The sequence below is a fragment of the Rhipicephalus sanguineus genome, chromosome 10, assembly GCF_013339695.2.
Source record: "Rhipicephalus sanguineus isolate Rsan-2018 chromosome 10, BIME_Rsan_1.4, whole genome shotgun sequence".
In the NCBI taxonomy this organism is placed as follows: Eukaryota; Metazoa; Arthropoda; class Arachnida; order Ixodida; family Ixodidae; genus Rhipicephalus; species Rhipicephalus sanguineus.
Window position 1 is genome coordinate 76,446,455 of NC_051185.1, and position 11,558 is coordinate 76,458,012.

An 11,558-nucleotide genomic window follows, 5' to 3' on the forward strand; every position below is an offset into this window, starting at 1 on the left:
CATATATTTTCGCAAATAGCCTGCATGCCAGTACCAATCCCATAATCCCCGTTCGCGGTACGTAATCGTGTTTCTCTTTCGCTTGTTTTCGCTCTTTTTATGACCGGCCACGTACGAAAAACAGCGCTGCCCGGAAAAAAAAAAAGAAAAAGGTGCCCCTGAATGTTTGAAGGTTGGCTTCACTGCATGCGGGCAAGCTGTTGCGGAGAAGCCCTACCACGCGCGTGGTTAGGCAGTATGGGCAGTAGCGGGTATTATGATGGTAATTTGCCCAATAATTAAGCCGCGTCTGCGCGATGCTGCCTACTAGGGCAGATGTGTTTTGAAGCGCAGGAGAATACAGGACGGCGTTTGACAAGGTGTTTGTGCAAATATGTGCACTAGCTGTTTGCGTCACGTGGTGTTTTTAGCTTTGTGTTTTTTTTTTTCTCTCTCTTTCATGTTTGTTACAGTTCAGAATGGATTCACCCAGTGAGAGGTTGTTGCTGAAAACAAATCACAAAGTAAGTGTTTCAATATTGTTGCCTGTTTGCCGTCTTGACACATTAACGTTATTTCGGCGACGCAGTTCATGCGGCTATACTTTAAAAAAATAACGTTCTTAGACAAAAAGAAGCGACAAGTGAAAATTGATGCTTCCATTAACATTAGTAGTTTCCAGAATACTCACTTAAGCCACACTGCAGTGATTACGTAATGACAGCCGCGTAGTAAGCACCGCGTAGATTCTCCGTTTCGTGCTTTTTTTTCTGCTGACCCGAAGGTCGCGGGATCGAATCCGCCGGCCGCGGCGGCTGCATTTTCGATGGAGGCGAAAATGTTTGAGGCCCGTGTACTTAGCTTTAGGTGCACGTTAAAGAACCCCAGGTGGTCGAAATTTCCGGAGCCCTCCACTACGGCGTCTCTCATAATCATATCTTGGTTTAGAGACGTTAAACCCCAGATATTATTATTATTATTATTATTATTATTATTATTATTATTATTATTATTATTATTATTATTATTATTATTATTATTATTATTATTATTATTATTATTATTTCTTCCTTGTCAGCTCTATATCGTTTTATTTTTAGTAGTGATGACCTCATATTGCTTGCAATTTGTTCACGTGGTATCTGGTGGAAGAAATTTTTAAAATATACAAGAGAGTGTTTTCCGACGTCGCGGAAACGCTTCCACAGTTAAAGTCTTTATTTTCCCCTCTTTCGTTTCTGTTATTGCCGACAGTAGCTCATCATTTTTATTACCTTTGCCCATATTAATATTATTATGTTACTATTTCTCTTCGTGCGAGCGCCAGCACTGAGACATCAAGCATTGTTCGTGGACATCTTAGAAAACCAACTAATTACGATTATTACTAACAGTATTATTACTAGAAGTAGGATTATACAAAGTAAGAGGAAAGCAAGGTCAGTAGATGGTTGGAAAATTTCACCCACTACTCGGCCAATTAGGTATGTGCCATGCTCAGAGGAAAACAGCAGCAACAACAAATGTCAACGGAACGCCACGACACTTTCCTAATATTAAGGAAGGAACAAATATAAGGGGAGGGCGGGGGGAGCATATAAACAGAAATATAAAAAGAAAATAAACTGTACCTGAATGTATTTAAGCTGCCTTAACGCATTAACTGCCAGCGAAACCGACCGTCACAAATTAAAAAGTGCTCTGCCGCACAGATGTAGGTTTGCAATAATCGTCACCGTACTTGCTTACGCTCGTCAATTTCACAGTTTACTAGGGACGTATATTGTTAGTTGTTTTTTTTTATGTTTAGCTCAAACCTACAGCCTAAATTGCGAACAAGGACACGCTTATCCTATTTTTCTTAATTTGGGCATAAGCGCGTGTACGTCCTTAATGCGGGTCGTGTTATATCATGCTTTATCCTTGTCGACGTCTCCACGCATACTGCAATTTTACGGTTCAAGTACGCTTGCAACGTAGAAACAATACTATATCGCCACCGTAACAAGTTCAATGAGATATCGACTGTAGGAAGTTGATAATACATATAGGAGCTGACTGTAAAATCTTTTTTCAGTTAAAAGAAAAGCGCGACTGAGGCTAAATTAAGAAAGCGTTTCTTTAGTACACTGATAATTCCCACTGATCAGCTGACTTCGCTAATGATATGTTCAGCCTCAGGATTGGCTGAAGCTTTCTCCAGTACGAAACAATGCTAGCGTAAGGCGTCGTTTCTTAATGCGGACTGTGAGATATAAAGTTACAATTCGTAATATATACAATCTAATGCCTCTGTCTTACTCCACACCTACAATACCTTGCATATTAATTATTTGTTACGGTTTAATATAGACATATTGTTCCACAAACTGCTTCATAACAACCTCACGCTTCCGCTCATGGCACAAGACCTATCGCAGAATAAAAATCTAACAAGATTTGCAGCTAATAACAATTTTTTTCTTACCTGTGGTTCATGCTAATTACGACAAGAAAAACATCCTGTTCACTGCAATTTCACTTTGGACTGATTTACCTTCAGCTACTAATTATCACGCTTCCCTTGCAGTTTTTAAGAATGATCTTAGGTACCACTACTTGCAATAACTGTCCTCATACCCGGTCTGTTTTAACATTGGCTATTTTTTTTTCTCGCTTTTAACTTGGCTTTTTTTTTGCTGTGCTTTTTCGTGTTTAACTGATCTGAAGTGAAATGTTTTATCTAATATGTTTTGATCTTACCTATTATTGCGTCCATTTGCTGTGTTTGTTCTTAACATATCACTGTCTGTATAATTAACCGGGAGTCCCACTACAGTTATTTTACTTTGGGGCCCTCACCTTTATATTACTAATCCTGTAACTCCATTTTTTGAAAGCAATAAATCTGAATTTGAAAAAAAAAAAGCTCCCAATTAGGTTCAAAAAAAGAAAGAAAGAAAGCAAATACCGAATTTCTGCATCTGCCAGACCATTACAAGTGGACAAATCTACTTAGCTTACACGTGACCGACACAGTGTTCGCTAAGGTCTTACAAGAATTAGTGCTCTCGCGAATTAGTAGCAACGTATTAAAGGCTGGCTAATAATGAATCGATTTTGCTCACTTATGGAAGTCTCGATTGGTAAACATTGCAAAGTAATGACAAGTTTTTTTTCAGCACGAAAGTGTTTTATGCTGGGGACCACCAAGAATTGACGCACATCATTTCCGTGACGGAAATGACGTCATTAAAAGTGCACGCATGTAGCTCAGAAATAAATTGGGAAAAAATGTAAAGTTTGTTTTTTTATTATTTATTGCTGAGCTGCCGAGTTGTAAACGGCTCTACTTGTGGATGACGGTTTTCAAGCTTGTAGCGCAAGAAAATCCAGGCAAATTTCTCAGAAATAAAACTTCCAATTTGTCATAAAATTCGTCCCGGTTCGGTGTTCAAATCCGGAACCGACGGTATGTTCATTTTAACATCGCCATTTTCGAACAAAAAACAAATCATCGTCATAATCCTAACTTTATCTGTTGGCAAATGATCCGGTGATGCCGTAAGGATGGAGCAAATAACACGAAGTATGTTCACAGAATAAGAAGCACCTGAATGATACACAGGCAAAAATATATAAATGAAAGGTTACAAATCATAATACAGAATAGGCGGCGCAAAACAGAACGCGATGTACACTGCAGTACAAGAAAAATGAATAATGCACCCATATTAAGTTTCTCGGCTTTCCGGCCGTTAAAAGGGGGATATATTTCTGAGGAGCGCCATAGAGGGGTTACTCCAGAATAATTTTGTCCACTTGAGTTTTTCTAACGCGCGCCCAACCCTAAGTACGTACATGTGTTCTTTTTATTTATTTTTCATTTATTTCCCGTAAAAATGCGGTCGCCGCACTTATAGAGATTGAAGCCACGTCACCTTGTACTTAACGGCGCAAACACTTCAGCCACTCAGCTATGCCACGGCAGGAGCTCATTATATATTAACGATGTGGTCTCGGAATATATGCTCTTTATACATGGCAGCCCCGTGCCAAAGACGAAAACCAAAACACACGAGGTACTGGCGGCGCTTATCACTATTTCAAGCGTGAGAATAGTGGCATTACCCAGACAATACGCAGCTCTATCCAAAAGAAATCGTGTTTATAATGTATATAGCTATGTGGGTCAGGCGGCGGCTCCTCGGTTCCTTTCGATGCATAGTACTACATTAGACACCATAGCTGGGTCGGGTGCGCTGTATGTTCCCACTGCACAAACATCGTGTAGGCGTGGCTGTGCACGATGCACGCTCGGCTACACTGCACGACGCACTGCGGAACAGGGAAAAGGCCACGGGGTGAACCTCGCATTCGAGCAATGGACGAAGAGATGGCACGGAGCTCCCGTTCTTGCCACGACGACGCAACATATGTATATTTACAGGAACGCGCCTATTATGGGCGCATCGTGACCGTGCACATGCAATGGAGGGCTGACGATGAATTCGTCATTTTTCTATGATATTATGATTCTTTTTAAGGCGGAATACAAAAAAAAAACGGCAGGAAGGGGTAGACGGAAGCTGGCGACGAAAAAATCCGTAAACAGGAGGGGGTGGGTGCTGGAGCCGACGTTTCGACAAGTCGGCTTGTCTCCTTCAAGGCTGGAACTGATTTCCAGTTTTTTCCATCAGTTCCAGCCTCGAAGAAGACAAGTCCATTGTCGAAACGTCGGCTCGAGCACCCACCCCCTCCTGTTTACGGATTTTTAAGGCGAAATCCTTAAAAGCCTCATCAAACGCGAAAATTTACCGGCGTCCCGCGTCGGCGGCGTCAGCGCCCACATGAGTGATGCAAAAAACAATCCCGTGATGGCGTCCCCATACGACGTCATCATGACGTCACATGTGGCCAAAATTTGTGACGTCATCATGACGTCACTATGGCGTAACCTCGCGTGACGTCACATGACGACGTCATTCCATGACATCGTCGCTTGCTTGGCCTATCACGGAGGCAGTGCATGCAAAACCACGTAATGTGCAGAAAGCTTGCAATGCCTCCGATCTTTGAGGCATTCCAAAACCACGTTGTATGCGGAAAGCTTTCTTTAAGTGGCGGGGCAGGATCAATGCATCTAGAGTTACTGTGTATGCTACCTTTAGGTCGCAGAGTTGCGCATCTGTCTTCCAAACGCCGCGAACAACCATGCGTTAAGGGGAAGCTGACGCTCGGGCCAATTTTTGTGTTTTTTGATGGCGCCGCCGCAGTGGACTGGATAGGCACTAGTCATCGACAGTCAAGTTAATCACCGGTCTTCGACACGCCAAGCATGTCGATCGATCGGCGAGACGGTAGGCACGTCGCCTGCAAAAAGAGAGTGCAGCTTCGCCGCATAGCTGTGGTTGCTAGCCGGACCTATGAGCAACTCTGCTACCTACACGTAGCATATACAGTGACCCTAAATGCATCGACTGATAAGAAAAAGAAGATGGCTTTCGCTTTTGAGTCGTCTTAGGTGAATACATAGGGGCCCTGTGATATTTTCCTTTACTGGCTTAGCATTTATACTGGATACACGTTATTGCGCTACTGGTACACGCTATTGTGCCAAAACTTGCAACAGGGTTACTCCAGACAAGCAAGAAATACCTAACACACTGATTTATCTGCCGATGAAACAGGTAAAACGTGTGTATTGAAAAAAATCCACGCCAGGACAAAGAGATGCACAGCCAGTGTCAAAAGTTCATAGACCGCTATATAGGTCTTGAAACACTGAATTTCTCAGCAATTTGAGACTGTATTCAGTCGAACTGCTCATTACACGTTGTTAGCGGGTTTCAAAACTGGCCAAATTTATCTAAATTCAAGGCTGCCTGCCGAAGGCGCGGGAATATTAAGCTTTTTTCTTGCGTCCCGTGGTCCCTAAACTTCTGATGCTGACTGTATATAAACAGCCATGAGCAACTTAATAAACGCGAAGAGGAAATTACGAAGTAGAATTCGTTTCGCGAGAGATATACATCGAGTGCTCTACCTCGGACTGCTAATTACGCGATTTCAAATGCATGGTGTTGGCTTCAACTTAAGGTTGCAAGCCCAAGTAAGGCAACCATTAAGCCTATACTGGCGGAAACAGGTTAATCCTATAGCTTGTTAATCCTGTAGTTGTTCGTATTTCACTTGTTTATGGCTATACAAGTGTCAGTTACGCTGCCCCGAAAAAAAACTAAGCTTTTGCAAGATACAAGGTTTAAAATATCACGTGGTATGCGTCGCTTGAAGCATGTCACGTGGTCTACATCCAGATGCGACAGTGGATTCCAAGTCACCGCGGAATCAAAGAAAGCGAACATGGCCGTAACGTCGGCAAAAACCATGCTCACGATTATTGCGGAAACCCGTCTCATGCCCGACATGCGCTGCATGTTGCGATGGCTGAAACTATAGAACTGAGCCTGCCAAACCGGTTCACAGAGAGCACTAAAGACTTGAAATATACTGAGTATGTGCAGCGCAATGGTACGAAGACAAGAGAAGACACACAAACGACATAGACCTGGCGCTGACTTCCAACTGATTTATTGAAAAGCACGAAGCAACGTTTTAAGCCCGCTTTTACGCATGCGCACATGTTAGCAACAACTCAAACGCATCATGGGTGACCATACAAAACCTGCATCTCTTTGTCACTTAGATACACACTTGGCGTACTTACACACTTGATACCAGATTTCTTAATGTGAGCTGCCTCGATTATTTCTCTTTCTGTTTTCGTTTTTACATGCTTGACAAACGTCGCGTGATCAAAGTGCGGGGTGCATTTACACTTGTTGCAGTGATCTGCAAGATGTCCGCCTGAATCGTGTTTTACATTCAAAAAATGCTCACGTGCTCTGATGTTGAAACATCGGCCCGTCTGCCCAATGTACTCTTTACCACAGCTGAGTGGTATCTTATATACCACGTGAGTCACACAATCGGTGTAACGGTGAACATGCTTCTTCGTGCAGGATTTTTTTTTCTTTTCTTTGGTGAGCATAGGGCAAATCTGACCCAACTTACATGGCGCAGAAAACACCACTTTGACGTCTACGGATGTATGGTATCACCTGCGGTCTTCGTCGATCTTTTTCTTTTTGCTGGTCAAGTTCCTTTTTCTTTATGCTCTGTAAAACTCTTGCAGATCACTGCTACAAATGTAAATGCACCCCGCACTTTGATCACGCGACATTTATCAAGCATGCAAAAACGAAACAGTGCGCCAAGTGTGTATCTAAGCGACAAAGATATGCAGGTTTTGTATGGTCACCCATGATGCGTTTGAGTTGTTGCTAACATGTGCGCATGCGTAAAAGCGGGCTTCGTGCTTTTCAATAAATCATTTGGAAGTCAGCGCCAGTCTATGTCGTTTGTGTGTCTTCTCTTGTCTTCGTACCGTTGCGCTGCACATACTCAGTATATTTCAAGACATGTACCAACTCGCCCATCAACGGATCCTTCTTGAGCACTAAAGAATCAATAGAACCTTGCCGAAGTGCTATGCCCCATGACAATCAAATGTCCATCGCAATGAAAGCCTTTGAACGATTCTGTAGAGACGCTGCAGCATTTGCGATAAGCACAGTACGTCGTGGGAGTGCTTCAGGCCTTCCCGAACTCTCTCCTCTCCCTCCTGTTTGCTTTTCTAAACCTACCGTGAGTGTTCAGGTGCGCTTCAAGATCTGTTCAAATATAAGAGCTGTCGAGCGGGCGGCTGGGGATTAAACTGCGTTGTCCAGGCCCCGTATTCGATAATAGAGTTCTTCATTACTGATATATATTTTTTTTTCGCTTGCGTTGAAAGCTTTCACGAGAGCCACAACGTTTGCTGATCCGGAAAAACGTTACACAGTCAGCGTGAGGAGCGATTAAACGCTTCATGCAAATTTATGACGAATTTCGCTGCAGTGCACGCAGTTGAAGATTAGCGGATCACGCCGACTTCGAGCACGCGTTGAAGTACTGTTCAAGGCAACGCAGTCAGTGGATACATGCGCGAAAAACTTGAAACATTTTTAAATAGCGGAGATGTTTAGGCATGGAGAAAGTCCGTCGGCCGTGTGCAAAAATTATCATCATCATGAACCGGCACGCACTCTCCTCGTCCTCTTCTTGATCTTCTGCTCCCCTCCCGGAACACGTGCGCCGATTTTTCAGGCATGGGATGCAAAAAAAAAAAAAAAAAACTCTGATGGGCGGGACAATGAGTGCAGAGAGAGCGAAAGGGGAAGAAGACAGGAAAAGATAGAGAAAGGCGAGGAAATAAATAGACAGAGATAGAAAGAGATAAACAGACAGGCGAAAGAGATAGAAAAGGCAGAGAGCAAGACAGAAAGGGAAAGAAAGCGATAGAGACAAACAATGAAAGAGATAGAAAGAAAGAGGTAGCGAGAAATAGAGAGAAAGGGAAGAAAGAAACAGATAGATGCAAAGAGTGAGAAAGAGAAAGGAATAGAAACAGAGACAAAGAAGATATACAAAAAACACATAGAAATACTTAATATGTACTCATGGGCTAGTTGGTGAGCCATGATTTTCCAACAGGCAGAGCACAAAAGGGCAGCAAATACGTACACGTAAAAATACGCAAACACAAGCGCTTGTGTTTACGTCTTTTTATGTGTACGTATTTGTTGCCCTTTTGTGCGCTGCCTACTGGAAAAACATAGAAATAGAAAGGAGGAGAAAAAAGGGGACCATGAGGCGATGCGAAGCAGCGTTTCGGCATGTCGAGCCCGCGTTTCAGAGGGAGAGTGGAGAGGGGGAGAAAGGAAGCGGAGAGGGGAAGCGGTGAGGGGGAGGGGAGAGGGGAGGTGAAGATGAGGTGTGTGAAGAGGGTTTGCGCATGCGCAGTAAGGGTGGTCACGCCGCACACCACCGGTTTGTGACTCCGCCATAAGATGCTTCGCATCTAAAATGAACAGTCAAGGAAGGCCGCCGAGCCCTTCCTTCAGGCTTGGCACCACAAGTGCGAACCTGCCTAAATTTTTAAGTAAAAATTTTGGCGGCTGAAACAAAACCTCCCAGACACCATGGTGGACACACGCACGGGGATTATGCACTGACGTCATCGGGACTGCCATCTTGTTGTACAGCCAGCACAGTGAAAAGCTGCGTAGTATAGGGCTTGTTGAAGGGCTACTTGGTACACGTTACTTTGAAGGGAAAAAAGAACATTTATTTATTTATTTATTTATTTATTTATTTATTTATTTACACATACTGCAGCGGTAAATGCGCCATAGCAGGAGTGGGTGTACAAGGATACGCGGGATTTTAACAAACAGCAATGAAAAATGACCTGAACAGGTAAAACAATACAGATTTGTGATTATGCAAGGTCAAAAGTGCACAAACATGTGATGAACATGAATGAAAATAAAATAAAGAAACAATGCACCTCAAGATCTAACACCAATTGCGAAGACTGGACAACAAGAAAAGAGGCACACAACACGAGCACTGAGTTCACACCTGCGACTATCACCGGTGGCGCGACCATGTTAGTCGCAAAGCAACTGGTCGCAAATGGCCGCTTTAGTCGCAAAGCGACTGCTTTGGCTTATGCGCTCGCTGCCCTATTTTTCAGTCGCGCGACTGCAGTCTCAAACCTCTCAACCAATCACATGCGCAGGAACAGGACATCAGCTTATTTTACGAGGCAATGGCAATGTACATACGTGAGCAATATGCGAGCAGACGTGAATTCTTCGGGGCGACGGGAATAAGGCGCACGCAGGTGTGAACATTGGTCACCTTGAGCCGCTTTTTGGTCGCCATTCGCAAATGGTCGCGCGACCGGTGCGAGTTGTAGGTGGGAACGAGCCTTAATAATTGAGTGCACTTTAGTGCGGGAAGAAAATATATAGGAATTAAAGGTGAAGAAGGAAAGGACATGACTCTTTTAAGTGCGCATTCGATAAGGGGACATGACATTTGTCTCGTGTGAAAACATCGTTAGCTAGCGCTACAAGTACAAAAACTCTTTTTTTTCGAGAAGACTGCATGAGCTTCACGAATTTCGCGCTCGCTCCCAGTCAGGATACTTGGCGAAAAACTCGCAGTCCGGAGAGAGCGTAAATAATAACGTCACACACGTTCGCGATCTCTTTTAGTGTACTGCCTTTAGTGTTTCTTAGTGAAGAAGGCCTGTCTCAAATTATTATCACAGTCAGAAAGGAATGTGCAAATTCAACAGAATACGTCGAAATCAGTAGCGTCAAAATGACACATCAGGAAGGAGGATCTCATCATCATCATCATAATCGTAATCAGTTCACTCTAAAAGGACCCTCTTCGGCTATTACATAAGGGATTGTGTGTGTGTGTGTGTGTGTGTGTGTTTGTTTGTGTGTGTGTGTGTGTGTTTGTGTGTGTGTGTGTGTGTGTGTGTGTGTGTGTGTGTGTGTGTGTGTGTGTGTGTGTGTCCGACAGTGACAATTCCTTGCATGCTCAATAAAAAACAATAATAATAATATAATAATAATAATAATAATAATATCTGGGGTTTAACGTCCCAAAACCACGACATGATTATGACAGACGCCGTAGTGGAGGGCTCCGGTAATTTCGACCACCTGGGGTTCTTTAACGTGCACCTAACTCTAAGTACACGGGCCTCAAACATCAATAAATAAAAAACAATAGTTGTGAAACAATTATATATTATATATACCGGAATTTTAGGCTATGTCCACCGCACATATCGCCGAGTCCGCAAGATAAGCCGATTGGCCATTGTTTCGCGTGCGCGGCGAGGATTACCGGGAACGTGCGCTATCGCTAATCCCCCGGTTAATCCCCTCACTCATGGACAGCCATTTTGTTAGCGCCGAGCTCTTACGCTGCGCGCTCGACCATCTCCCATTATCCTTCGGCATTGTCCCGTTTCCAAGGTAACGCGGCTTTCATCTTCACGGGGAACGGAAAGTATTTGCTAAAGCACGCGCAGTCAGTATTTGCTAAAGCACGCCCAGCAATCAGTTAACTGAGCGCATTATTAGACCGAGGTGTAAACAAACACGTGACACGCGTAGAACTCTCGATGTAATTAATTTTGTGACCACATATTATAGGAAGCTCGATAATTGCATTCAAGAAAAGAGGATATGAATTGTGGATCATTCGGGACTTCTTTGTGTACTGAAAGTCCGCATAACAAACGCGAACTTTTATACAACCGAGGAATAACATGAAAGAACACCTAACTACATTAAATGCCATGTTACTTTGTTGTAAAACAGTAGCTTTATTGCGGGATGGCCCAATAAGCATACCATCAAACACATACGATGTTTTTTTTAAGATAAGTTCATGCGTTTACTTGCTAAAGTACAGCTTATTATGATAAAAACACAACCTCAGAAAGATGACTGAGTTGAAAGAACGTTAGTTCCTTTGTACTTGCAAACATCGGGCCGAATTAAAAAGACTTCTGTTTAGTAAGTGCGTTTTCCCATTGGTCAGCAGGCTTCACTAATGATATGTCCCGCATCGTGATTGGCTGAAAGGTTCTCTTAAAATTTTTAGCGTAAGACGTTTTTGTGAGT